Genomic DNA, 14,201 nt, shown 5'->3' with positions numbered 1-14,201 from the left:
AGGCCCCCCCCACGGCTATTCCCTCTCCTCAGGGACAACCGCAGCCCCTTGCCTCTGCCTGAGGTCTATTGCCGTACTAGCCTATGACCGGGCTCACTATGCCTGCCCCGGGCTTCTCAATACGGCGCTCCCCCTCTTTGGGGCTCGCCGTGCCCACCTTGGGCTTCTCAATAGTCCCCCCCCCTTTCTCGGGGACTCGTCAGGCCCACGCTGGGCTCCTCTAGAGTGCGCTCCCCCTTTCTGGGGCTCGCCACGCCCACACTAGGGTTTCCTAGCAGTGCCCCCTTCTGGGGCTCGTCGTGCCCGCGCTGGGGCCTCTCAAAGCTGCCCCTCTCCGGGGCTGGGGGCTACGTACCCCGCACACAACCCGGGGTCTATGTTCCCCGCCCGCAACCCCCTGGTTGCGCTCATCACCGCCAGCTGCGCCTTCACTGGCGCCCTTATTGGCGCCGGGGTTCTCACACTCCGTGAGCCCCCTATGAGAATAGTGCGCCCTCTTGGCGTCAGGGCCCCCACACCTCTGGGGTCCCTATGAGGCCTCCTCCAACCCCTACAGCCTCACCCAAACCTCCGGTATAGTCTCACAACCAAACATAAACTCAAGCCTCCTGGCTATAACTCAACACGCACTATGGCTATAACAACATTGCTCCATGTCACAGGTACTTGCTGTTAGGCCTCTCTCCGCATCCTAACTGTAGGAGCTCCTGCCCCTCTGGCTGCTGGCAGGGAACTGCCAGCCTGGCCTCAGCCCTGGGCTTTATGAGGGCCAGGCCCTGCCCCCTTCTGGCCCGCTGACTCAGATTAGTTGCCCTGGCAACCCGCAGTTGTGATTATGTTCTGCCAGGGCTCGCTCTCTCTCTCTCCCTGGCAGTTTCTACTCCCTAGGAGCAGGCACTGAGGTGCCCTGCGACAGCGAGGATGGGAAGATCTGGGCAGCCTCCACCCCTCCAAAAAAAAAAATCCTGCTCAGGCATATGCATCGAAGGTCTTGGTGGCTCTCACACATACACCATGATCCAGGAGGATCGATGGTTGCCACCACCATTGATTTTGTATGCTGCCCTTCCCAACAGAATCTCAGGGCAGCTTATGAAAGATCAGAGTAACTTGCAAAACAGGAAAATTGCTTGTAGAACAGGAGAAATTGTAGAACAGAAACCCACTAAACAATGTCCGAGACTGGCTTTGTTTACTAAATGCCTACTCGGATAGGAAAGTCTTACAGTGCTTCTGAAAGATGCCTGGGCTTAGGCGATAGTGGGCCTGAAGAGGGAGGGAATTCCAGAGTCGAGGGGTAACTACTGAGAGTGACTTCTCACGTGTTTTTTTCCCAAGCAGACCTGGTACATTGAGGGTATTTGCAGGATGTTGCTCTCAGTTGGCCATAAAGATTGCACTGGGGCATAAGGGAGAAGGCAGTTCCTTAGGCCCGGATTATTTAGGGCCTTATAGGTCAAACAGGCATCTTGAATTGTGCTCGTAGAGCAGTAGCACAGACACTGGAGGATTGGAGTTAGATGGTCCCAACAGCCATCCCTGTTGTGTACCAGCTCCCTCTTCCAGGCTTCAAAAGCAGCCTCACACGAGCACGTTGCAGTAGTCTAATTCGGAGGTGACAGAACTGTAGATGGTGGTGGCCAGATCTGAATATGAAAGAAAGGAGCTGGTGAAGGGTACTTGTGGCCACTGCTGCCAAATGAAGATCCAGGTGCAGCAGAGGATCCAGGAGCACCACCCAGCTGTAAACCTGAATGACAAGGGGAGGTTGAACCCATCAGTGATACCATCATCCCCTCACTCTCATCTTGTCTGGATTCCATTTCGTTTGGTTCATCTGCATCTAGGGTGTTTATAGATATGCTCCGGGAGGTGTGGGGGGCGCTTAATTTATTAAGTTATTCTCAAGGGAGTCTTTAATGTTCTGGGACTCCATCCAACACAAGTAGAAAGGAAGGAGTCACAGAGTGAGTTGAAATGCAGAAAGGATCCCAAGAGAGAAATAAACTAGTATTTCCCGTTGGAAGACGAGAAAGAAGTCGATCTGCTTGCTTAGAACAAAGACAGGACCTAGGCATCAGAAAATATGAAGGAGCGTTGCATCTTCTCTTGGGATAAACAAGATGACCTCAGTGCTTTGGGCTCTACGATGACTACTTAATTCCAGAGGAGTTTATGGTTTTCTAGGTCAAAAATCAGCATCTTAGACTGGGACTTTCTCTGTGCTTTTCTTTTGCTTTTGCAGTTGCACTTTGCAGAGGTGCTGTAGCTGGAGCCTGTTTGTATAAAAGACAAGATGCTGGGCATGAATGGCCTTTGAGCTCTTGAGCTCAGACCTCTTGAGCTCTAAACAGTGGCTCTGGACCTTTGTTTTAGTCATGAGTCTAAAACAGTCTCAGCTTGTACATGGAGCAAGGGTTTTCTTTCCTAAAGGCATATTAGAAAGATTGTTTAAATTTTTTGGTGAATCAATGTCAAACAAAGAAAGAAAACCTAAATACCAAAAAAATGCAAAAGCCTACATGAAGCCTTCGTGAAAAAAATACAATTTGCTATATTCCTCGCTGATATACGTGACTTGATTTATAGTTGCATTTGATGTATTCCTTTTTGGCTCCCCTCCCTTTCTTGTGGGAAAACTTTTGGTTGTGCTAATAGATTTTCATCACAGGTCTTAATGTCACCCTGTGATTCTCAAAATAGAGAGAATCCTTCCTACTGTATAAAAGAATCCTTAAGGCCTATATCATTTTAGGCAACCGATTTTGATTTAATGCCAGATGAAGATGAAGTACTTCTTGGGAAAGTTGCTCTACTAGTCAATTTATACTTTCTGTTTAAAAAATAAAAAAAGGCAGCTAAATTCTGCTTGCTGCTAGAGGTCACAAGCTTCCAGCTGCCACCTTCCTGGGAGTTCATGTCCTCCTCCTTCTCCAGCGCCACCTGGCAGTTCTTCCACCACAGTCCTAGGTCTCCTTCAGCACTGAATTGATGAACTCCTCATGAGCAAGGATGCTTCAGAGCCTCGCTGCCTCCTTCTGTAGCTCTCATACCTGCTCCCTGAGGGATACCACCGGAAGGCACTGCTTGCATCACGGGCACTTCTGCCATCTGGCTGCTACTGGAAGGAACCAGCAAGCAGCAGTCCCAAGTGCCAAATCATTGACCTGCGTGGAAGCCTCGACAGTGAATGGTTAGTCCTGCCTGGACAGACACTTCACAGGTGCAAGCAGAGGAAGATCTGGCAGTGGCTCAGGCATTGTGATGATGTCCTCCAGCCTTCTCTCTGGGTCTCTTAAATCCGCTGCCTACCTACCTCTTTCTGCCCCTCTCTGCAAGCAGACCTTCCCTAGCAAACTCCCTTGTAACCTGGCCTGTTTGCTGCTTTTTGGTCCTGAAAATTCCCTTTTCCCTGCTTCCTCTCATCAACTTTGCAGTGAAGGAAGGTGAGAAAAAGAGAGTTTCTGGGCAAACATCTTAGCAAACTCCCTACTTGCTCCGGTCTCTGGTTAAACAAGGGACTCAAGTACAGGTTTCCCTTGATTTATGCGGGTTCTGTATGTGCGAATTTACTTATGTGATGAGCATTTTTAGACCCATAATTTGTTATATGCAACGTAAATTTGCTCTTATGCGATTGGTATAGCGCCCCCTTGCTCAAGCAGGTAAGTCTGTGGGGGGAGGGGAAAGAGCCATGGGGCTGGGGCCCCATTCACCCCAGCCCTGGCTGCAGCAGCCCCGGGAGCGGCTGGTGCCAGCTGCGTGCAGTTACCAGGCTGCACTGTGCTCTGCATGTGTCCCCTCCATGCCTGGGCTGCGCTGTGCCGTGGTGCAGGCAGCTGGTGTTGACTGTTCCCAGGGCTGCTGCAGCAGGGGCTGGGGTGAGTGGGAAGAAGTGGAGCCCCTGGTGGCATGGGGCATGGCACAGCTTGTCTGCACTCACTCCAGCCCCTGCTGTGGGAGCCCTGGGAGCGGCTGGTGCCAGCTGCAGAGGGAACTGTTAGTAGGTGCGTCGGAGGGGCGCGCCTCTTGCTGCTCCGTGCCTCCTGGGAGGACTGCGGGTGGAGGGGCTGTGCTGGGCTCTTCCTGGGGGGGTGCGTGCCCCCGGATCTGCATGCGGGACAACAGCAGGCTGCTGCTGCAGGCTGGGGCTAGTGGCGGCACTGGGCTCTTCCTGGTGCTCCAGGCAGGAATTGCTGAATGCTGGGAAGAGCCTGGTGCTACTGCTGGCCCCAGCCTGGCCAACAGGCTAGCCACTGTGGTACAGCCAGGCCAGTAAATAGAGAAGTATTAAATAATACCATTTAGATAATACCATTGATGAAGTCAACGCGAGATTAGTGAAAGCTAGCATGGCCTTTGGCAGACTCCGTAAGTCAGTCTGGGGCTGCAGAGGCTTTGGAATGTGGACGAAATGTTCTCCTGACCCTCCTTTATGTCTGCGAAAACCTGGACCGTCTACCAACGTCATGCTCAAGAAACTAAACCACTTCCACCTGTGCTGCCTGTGAACGATAGTAAAGATCAAGTGGCAGGACAAGATTCTGGACACCGAGTTGCTTGGAAGATCGGCTCTCCCCAGTATTCACTCTCTACTGAAACTGGCGCAGCTAAGATGGGCCGGCCACCTTTCAAGAATGTCCGACACCCGCGTGCCGGAGAAAATCTATGGCGAACTGTCGAATGGAGTACGCTCTTGTGGCGCACCAAAGAAGCAGTACAGGGACGCCTTAAAGGTGTCCCTAAAACGTTTTGGCATTGAGCCGGAGTTGTGGGAATAAATTGCTTCCAACCGTCCATTCTGGAGGTCAGCAATCCAGAATGGAGCATTGGCTTTCGAACAGCACCGCACGGCAGAGGCAATGAAGAAATGTGTGGCCAGGGAAACCAAAACTTCTCGTACCCAGGCCTCATCGCTTTTCTGCCTCTGCTGCAGCAGACTGTTCAAGGCAAAGATTGGGTTTATAAATCACCTACGTACCCATGTGACCTAACCTGCATCCCTCCCACCCCCTTTCTCTTTCCTCTCTCTTTTTTTCTTCTTTTTCTCTTCTCTCCCTCCTTGTTTCTTTCCTATTTCTTTTCTCTCTATCTCTTTCCCCCCCCTACTTCTCCTCTTCCCTGCTGGATGCAATCACCTTTGCCCATGAAGGACGAACAAGAGATAATTATCATACTTTTCACATTTTTAAATACTTTTTCAGTAAATATTAGATTCTAAGATTAATGCTCGAGTGTTAGATAATATTTTAAAATCAAGCGGTAGTAGGCATTCTAGGAGATCCACGGGAGCGACAAAGATTTTTTTTTTTCTATTTGTATACAAAGTGGAGCTTGCAGGAAAGCCTCCAGCACACTTGCCCTTCTCAATGGATTTGTTGAACAAAGGCCAGATCTACAACTTAATCTAGCAGGTTTCACTTTAACTGCCTATCTCCTGGCAAGCATGTAAGAATTACTTGGACCGTGTGAAGATGCTATCCGTTGCTCCATGAAATGGCCAGCTAAGGCTTTATTTGATCACTGGTACGCAATGAGCCAAATGTATCCTAGGGTTTTTGTCTGCCTTTGAAGCAGTGGTGAATTTCTACGGGTCTTTATAGGACACCGGACTGGTTAGAGCAGTGTTGAATCCTCTGAAGTGCCTGGCTGCTGAGTCTTGCTCAAATGTTCTCAGCAAACTGATTTTTCAAACTTGGGGTTGGGCAGCAATATTCCCTTTGGGTTAGATTGTGGGTCTTGGGTTGTTTTCCTCTTCCCTTGGAGTGCTGGCACAGGAACTGCCTGTCAAGCTTGTTTGAGTGTATTGTGCCTGTAATTTAATTTTGTGCCATAGGAAGGGCCTTGAGCATTAAAGACGATAGAGACTATGATGTCAGTTTGTGGCACGGCCATTTTGAGTCTGGGAACTAAAGCTGCCTATGCACGTGCTTGGGGGTGGAGGTGCATTTTAATTAGAGCAGTTCCCAGAGAGCTGTTCTAATTAAAACGCCTCTGTCTCATATGTATTAAGCTGCTGTGCATTTAAGAATGGCCGTGGGACACTTTTTTTTAAAGCTCGTCGATGAGCTGTAAAGTGCCCCAGCGGCCATTTTTAAACCCACAGGGACTTATACACATGAGGCTGCAGCAGTGCTAGAGCATTCTAATTAGACTTGATTAATCAAGTCTGCTCCAATGCATTCTAATTGCAGTGCATCCGAGCACATGTATTGGCACCCTTTAACACTAGGCTAAGCCAAGTCATTGGATTGATTTTACGGTTAAATGAGCAAAATGTAAAGACTTGTGATGTACGAGAGGTCAGAGTAGAATTTGATGATACTTTATTGCATTAATATCTATAAAATTATGATGTAGGGACAGAGACAGGAACCTTCAAGCCCACTAAGGTTATGTTGTCTTTCTCTGAATGCTCAAGATTCAAATCTAGCCATACTTTTTTTGATATTTGAAGGAAACAATCAAGAATGTCTGTCTCCTTTATACATCGAATGTTTCTTTCCAGTAATGAAGTTACAGACCACCTTCCTCTTTATAATCCCCACCAAAACGTTTACGAAGTGCTGTTGATCGAGCATTTTCATGTGCTCATGCCTCCCTTGATTAAACCATTTCCCGTTATTTTCCTGTTATTGAATAAAACCATATAAAGGCATGGTCTAACATTTAGACAAAAAATGTTCAGACTGTTTTTGCTGAAAAATTTGATAAACAGTTTACACATGACTATATAAAAATAAAGGTAACTAGTTTTGAAACTGTTTGCCTTGCCTGTTTTCACAGGAAACAATAGAAATGATAATGTATTCTCCAGTTAGCAACTTACTATTCAGCTTCATCAAACTACATAGTTCCATCAAAATCAAATGGCATCATTTTCTAAATTCTCATAGTCTTTGCATGATAAATGTTACATGAATACATTAAAAACCTGCAAAGTGGCAATGGTATTGGTTTTAAAAACACATTTTAAAAGGAGACTTTATAATGTGCAGAAATGTGCGTCTTGCTGCTATTTTTAGCTTTTTTTTATTCCTTTATATGGCTGTGGTTCAAAGCACTATGTAATTGCAATAAAACCACTGGTTTAGTGCACCTGTAAATGTGATGACTTGCAGTTTCTCTCTCATACAGCTTTCAGAAATCAGCTGACAAAAAATGTTCTGTTCTCTGGGAAAAGCAGATTATGTGGCTTTTTACCACCTGTTTTTATAATATTTCAGTTCCACAACTGTAGTATTTTTATACATAGCTTAATAATATATATTTCTTTCTGACTTTTTAAATTTAAAAGTACTTTTAATACTGACATTGTAAGATATGTCTTTGAGATTTCTGTATATAGAGAATATACTGTTAAGTTTTATTTGACTTTCTACAGAAATTGAGTTAAAAGATTTGAACTGGAGAAGATGAATTTGGATGTTGCAACTTTTCCTGTTTGGAGCTGCAGTTATGAATGGGATTCTTATCCGAAACATTGAAATGCTTTATTGACAGGCAGTAGAACTGTAAACTTATATGAAAGTATATATTCTTATAACCCCATTTTAATTCTATCAGATGTACGATTATGGTTTGATGTTTATAATAAAACAATATTTTTTCAAAATAGAAAATAAAAAAAGGACTTGAATTAAGGTGGCCAAGATAAAGTTATGATTTGGGGGGGGATAATTTAAATACAAATACCAGCAGGAGGCTTTAATGTAATTCTGAAATAAAGTTCAAACTACGAAACTGTGAATTTCTGGTGTATATATTAGATTAAAAAAATTCTACATTTCTAAACAATTACCTTCTACAAAAGGCATCTTTTGGAGAATTTTGTTGTAGATCCCTATTCTTTTGTTGCATTATTTGATGGACACTAATACATTTGTGAGGACTGCTGTCTTCTACCCACTTTCTCTATGACGTGGTACATGCCATCTACTTGCCATTTGCTTGGAGAGGTCAGTCTTAATCAAATTGATTGATTACGTTCTGCTTCCCTAAACTACTTGTGCTGTTTAAATTGAATGTAGGATTTTTCACCTTAATCATGAAGTCAGTGTTGCTGTGTGTTAAAGAAGCTACCACATCCCGTGGCACAGCTTCTGTGATTTGGTGCAGTGAGTTTATAAGCCTATACATTGTGGTAACATATCCATGCAACTTATCTTGCTTTGTGACACAGTAATCTGCACTAACTAACTCAGAAATATTTTAAACTCTGGATAGGTTTCTTGCATTAAAACACAAATGGAAACTCTCCCAAAAGTGTTTTATAGTTTACTTCAGAATTATACTGACCTTTTTGTATAGGTTTGATAGAATCCAGTACTGGATTGGTAAGAGATTTCTGGTCTGCTTATGTTAGCAGAGCTTTTGAAAATCTGGGATCATCTGTCTTTAAAATGGCTAATCTAGGGGCTTTTTTCACAGTAAGAATATTGAACTCAAACACAAAATTGATTAGAAAAGACCATCTGTAGGTACATCATATATGTAACACTCGCGCACACTTTCTCTCTCTCTCTCTCCATGCAACCTTACATAAAGTGAGGGCAGGAACAACCCAGCCCCAGGCCAGTGCAGGCTTTAGCAGCGTGTCAGAAGTGGGGAGGGTTTGTGCGCACCCGTTTTGGGGCTGCTGCCACTTCTCTGAGTCCCAGGGCACAGGAGTGGGGGAGCAGGGTGAAGCTTGCAGCTGTCTGTCTAGCCTTAGCATACCTTCCAGCTTTCTAGTCTTGGCCCAGCTCCTGAAGACAGTGCAGATGCTCTGTGTGCCCAGCTGCTTTGGAAGGCTGGTGTAGGGGTGGGAAGCTACTTATGTCTCTGTCTGTTTCTCTTCTCTATACGCAGATTTAATTTTTAGGATTATTAAAGGACCCATGCCTGTTCTCCAGCAAATGCACGTACTGCAAGTAAGCTCTGCTGCTGCAGAGGAGGTGGAGGTTTCTCATGCCCTTAACCCCCCCGCACAGTCTGGCTCAAGGAGATCCTTAGTTCCTTAAACCGTTACACCAGCACCTTTCAGTAATGCTCTTTTGAAAGTTGTTGGATCTGCCCTTTAACATGCTAGGGCATGGGTGGCCAACCTGTGGCACAAGTGCCACAATGGACATAGGCAGCATCTGTATGTGGCACATGGAAGACTGGGGAGGGGACAGGCAGCACAATGGCAGGTAAGGCAGGGAGCAGAAAGCAAAGCAGAAGATCAGGGAAGGAGCACAGGGAGAGGAACAGAAAGCAGAGCAGCAGATTGGGCAGGGGAAGGGATTTGAGTAGTACTTGGGGTGGGTTCAGGCTAATTTGTGCCAAAAAAGTTGGCTGCCACTGCTAGGGGGTCCTTGGTTGCAGAATGCCTTTGCCTTTACCTTCTCTTCATTTCCAACTCTTTGGCAGCTTCCCAAGTGATACTTCCTCTAACTTTTCAGTAAGTGCAGATGTATAGTTTTTTGGGCTAGCAACCATTTTCCTAGCAGAGGAATAAATTAGCCCTTAGTCTAACACGAGTGCCGTGTTCTTTTTGTTTTTATTTTGCTACTGAATGCTTCTACTGTAAGTAAAACTTCTTTTGTGCGTTATACTTTGAAGATATGGTGAAAGTAATGGGTTTTTATTAAAAAAAAATAAAAAATGCTGTAAGCAACTGTGTGTGTGCATGTATATGAAATTAATGCAAGTAAAGGCCATATTGACAACCGTGGTGAGAGTTCAGAACCAAGTACCAAACAACCAATAGCTTCCTTATATTGCCACACAGTTGCATGCCTCAGCCCTGATTTGGAAGGATCATCTCTAAAGAGAGGATAGCTCAGTTTTCCTAGCACAGTCTATCTGATTGCTTTCTTTGGAGAACAGCAGTCTTGTATACCTCTTAGTACCACTGGGATGAGTAGAGTCTGTCCGCTGGATCGGGATGCTAACATTCATTTCATGCAGGTACATTTCATTTCTCATATTGGTAACAGTTGTTTTGGTTGTTCCTGATGTGAGGAAAGATTTTAATTAGGCAGGCAGTACCCCTAAGTGAGTGTTTCTAGTCCTCACAATTTTCTTATTACTCTTTCAATGTTAGGTGGCTTTCTTTAAAATTTTAGCTCCCGGAGTAATGTAAATATGTATGTAAATACCTAAGACATTTTGGTTTCCTTTTTTTTTTTTTTTTTTTCCCCCCCTTGAAGGAAGTTTCTAGCTCATGTGGTTCTGGAGAAAAGCTTTAAAAATATGGACAGAGTACAATGTAAATTCTTAAACCAGAGGGTAAATAGAAATAACCCAACATGTATGTTTTGTCCTTTAAAGATCAGGAGGACAAAAAACAAAACACATGACTTTTTGGTGACCTGACAAGTTTTGTTGTGAAATTAACTTCATGTGACATGTCTGAAGTTAGTTAAAAAAAAAAAAAAAAGATGAAATTGATAGTCTCAATAGATTACTTTGTAAGGTTGTTGGAAATGTACTCCAAAACGAAATATGTCACAATACATACGTGTAAGTTCAGAAATCAAAAGCAATCCTCACATGCTGCTCTTACCAGTGTCTGCATTTTATTGAGCCCTTCACAAACTTGCATGGGTTTGAATATTTATGCCATCACTACTTCAGTTCAGTTTCCCCTTCATAATCTTTAGATGTTTTCCTTACATCTTTATTAGATTGCAAGAGATTTTGATTAGGACTTATATGACTGGAAGCTGTCAGGCGCACGGGCAAACTAGTCACCAACTTTCTCTTTATAGTCTCTGGGAGTTTGGTGATTTAAGCAGAGGATGCATACTAGGGTTTTGTAAGGTAAGTTTGAGACAGTAAATATGATTTTTTTTTCCGTAACTAACACCTCAGTCTCACAAAACAGATCAGAATCCCAAGGTGGTTATTTTCACAGGTTGCTTCATGAATTTATTGAAGGCAGGGTAGAGATGTCCTTTATAGACTAACTAAATCAGAGGTGCATAAACTCTAAGGATTTATTGAAAGCAGTTGTTGAAAGCTTCAATTTAAAAAAAATATATTCCTCCTGCTACAGGAAAAAGTATTAAAGACTTTGATTAATATGTAGTGGGTGTGTCTGTGCATGCACATTTACTGCACAGTAACTGAAAATTACTGAACAGTACAGGCAGCACACATGCATGCCTGTACTGCGCAGTAAATATGGCAGCTTATGCCGACTTCGGTGTAAATTTGATACCTGCATATCATGCAGGTATCAAATTTCTGCCTGATTTAGTGTACATGTAGATTCCTTACTGTGCAGTAACACTGTGTATGTAGACTGATTTGGGACTAATTTTAATCCCAAATTGGTCCACATGGAGCGTTACTGCGCTTTAATACCTACACATGTAGACGCTGGCCTAAACCTGCTTACTGTGTAGTAGGTTACTGTGCGGAAAATGCATGTGTAGATGTGCCCAGAGAGGCGCAAGTTTTTCTGTTGGGAAGCAATATTGTGCAGTCTGCATTTTATGGTCATATTTTTTTAAAATCTCATATTGAAATTATTTTAACAATGTAAACTGCTGCTTGCTTACGAGGTGACTAACTGTATTCATGGGTGAATAATCTGAGGTGTTTACATAGATGCAAGTCAAAGGACTTGAAACCTCTTAGCCCAGAGCATGGCTCCTATGAAATTGTAAATATACTGTGATTTTAAATTATTTAATCCTTTTAATTTTAAAATGGGTATTCTGGTGACGATAGTTTGGCGGGCTTGGTCTTGTAGCTTCCTTGTGTACAGGGGAAGTGAAAAGGGAGTAAAAGGATGTTTAGTTTAAAACAGTTAAGATTGTAGCAATTCTACATCCTTTTTGCTTTTGGTACTTACTCCCTTTTCATGTATGAGGTTCTGAAGTTTTATGGATTCAGTAAAAGGGGCTAATTCTCACGTTGCCATATAAGGGAGAGAAAAATGGAGTAAATGTTGTGCTTGGATAACTTGCACGTGGAGGTGGTGGTGGTGGGACTGGAGAGCAGGTGGGAAAACTGACCTTGTTCAGCTTTGTGAAGCTATGAGAGTCCCTTAGTCTGGGTGTACCTGGACACAGCCTTCCTACGCTTTTTGTCCCCTCACAAATCTAGTACTATAATGGCCGATTTTACAATTGTTTAGTCAGTTCTCTAGGTTGGAAAAAGTCTCTTTTTTTTTTTTTTTTTTTTTTTTTTTACTGTGTAAAATGGTAAATAGGAAAAATGTTCAACTTCAAAAGGTTACATTTAAGTGTAAAGTTACCTTTTTAAATGTAAGCTGGTGTCTTTCACCATGGAATGACAGTAGCTTTGGCTTGCTGACGTGTAAAAATGGGATTAGGTATTGAGACGAGACAATATTTATGTACTAACGCGCTGCCTGTTTGGCTGTAAAGTAGTATCCGAAGCTCATGTTTGCTGAAACAGAGCTGGATAGATCTTTAGGTAGAACTTCGGTGTCAACATTGTAAAGTAATGTAAGCAACATGTCTCCTATCTAAATAATAAATGGAATTTAGTTGCTACAGAAATGAGCTCCTTTACTTCTGTTTTCCTTGCACAGCTGCCAACAAGAAATGCAAAGTCATCAAACGAGCAGCAAGACTAATAAAGCAGTTTCTTCAAAAAGAGAAATCTACATTTCTTTTAATAGAGACTTCTTTGTGCTTCCAACATACTGAAAATGCAGCACCTGAGACTATAGCAGCACTCGGTAGTGCAGCTGTAGCTTAAAGTTTGTGCGTGTTCTCTGAACCCCATATATTTCTATCACAAATAAGACTTTGGTAAAGGCCACTTAGCTTTAATTTACCCTTCAACAGTAAAGTTTTAGAACTCATTAAAGTTACAGTTAGCTGATAACTGGGTTGTTTTGTTTTTTTTTAATGTCTAAAAGTAGTTAACTTAAAAGTGTTTCATTCCTCTGGTTGGACTTTTTAAAATTGCATTCGTTTTCTAAATATCTTTGATTTATATATAAATATCTGAGTGGGGGAATAAGGCAACTTGAATAAATTTAACATGGAAAGTAGCGTATCTGTAAATACAGCACGTGCTTTACTGAGAATTTTATAGTGTGAAACATTCAGTAAGATTTTGCCTAGGCAATAACATCATATGTATACTGTAAAACTTTGAAGTTCTTTAGGTCAATCAGTCCTTTCTTTAAGACAGTTTTTTTTATAACGGTACCAAAGTGTTTTGAATATATTTGTTTGAAATCCTTTTTAAAAAAAAAAAAGGAATCTACCCCTCACCTGCTCTGGAATGCTAAAGAGCAAATGTATCTTCCTCAGACAGGTTTAAGATTGGATTTCAGTCTTCTATGCTGAATTTCTTGGCTTTCGGAGCTTTAAGCCAGACTTTGAAAGTTTTTTGTTTTGTTTTGTTTCTTTTTTTGTTGTTGCCGATTTATAACTCGGTATTATACTGACTCCAGATAAGGTAATTTGGCAATTGTATCTCCAGAGAGAGCATGCCATGTTGTGGCCCCACTGAGGGAAAGGGGAATTGATTTGTGACACTTCATGTGCATCTGACGTTACCATTTTCATATACTGGCATCCCACCTGTACGTCTTTGATCTTTATTTGAAGCTGGTGTTCCTGAACAATAAAGGCATTGTAAGTGACACAGAAAATATCTTGTCTCCAGGTTTACCTTCCTTCTCTGCCCCTTTTTTAGTCTTATTGAAATTTATGACAAGTAACCCAAAAAAGGAAAAATAGAAATGTTTGGAAAAATTTTGGTGATTAGGTGCCCAGATACTTTTCAGGCACATTCTTTGCTGAATGTAGTTCTTGGTAGTTGTATTCCCCCCTTCCTGATGATGCCTACTTTAAGGATACCACAAAGTGGATCTCCCCATTAAAGCAGTGGGCACCAACCAGTGGATCTCGATCCACCGGTAGATCTCTGAGCCTCTTGCGGTAGATCTCAGAGCCTCTTGGAATTGATCCGAGGCTGTGGTGGGGGGCTGAGTACCCATGTGCATGCATGTGCACGCCCCAGCCTAGTAGGTCAGTCCATGGGGAGGGGAGGGGTGGGGGCTAGATTGAGACCCCTGTGGGGAGGGATAGTGCCATAGGCAGGAGCAGGGGTAAGTTGAGTGGGGCCCCAGCCAAATGGGACTTACTTGCTGAAGAGGCGCACCCCCAAATAATTTTTTCTCCCTCTGTCTCGATCTGCGACCCCCCCCTTCCTTTCCCTCCCCACAGACTTACCTGCTGGGT

At 43.4% G+C, this 14,201-nt stretch overlaps 1 protein-coding gene across 1 annotated transcript in view; it reads left to right on the top strand.

Annotated features, from left to right (window-relative positions):
• Window positions 1–14,201, top strand: part of FAF1 (Fas associated factor 1) — a 258,161-nt gene that overhangs the window by 3,057 nt on the left and 240,903 nt on the right. The gene's annotated exons all lie outside the window — the stretch shown is intronic.

The sequence above is a fragment of the Alligator sinensis genome, unplaced genomic scaffold (assembly GCF_000455745.1).
Source record: "Alligator sinensis unplaced genomic scaffold, ASM45574v1 scaffold256_1, whole genome shotgun sequence".
Taxonomy (NCBI): domain Eukaryota; kingdom Metazoa; phylum Chordata; order Crocodylia; family Alligatoridae; genus Alligator; species Alligator sinensis.
This window is presented reverse-complemented; position numbering and strand designations above follow the sequence as displayed.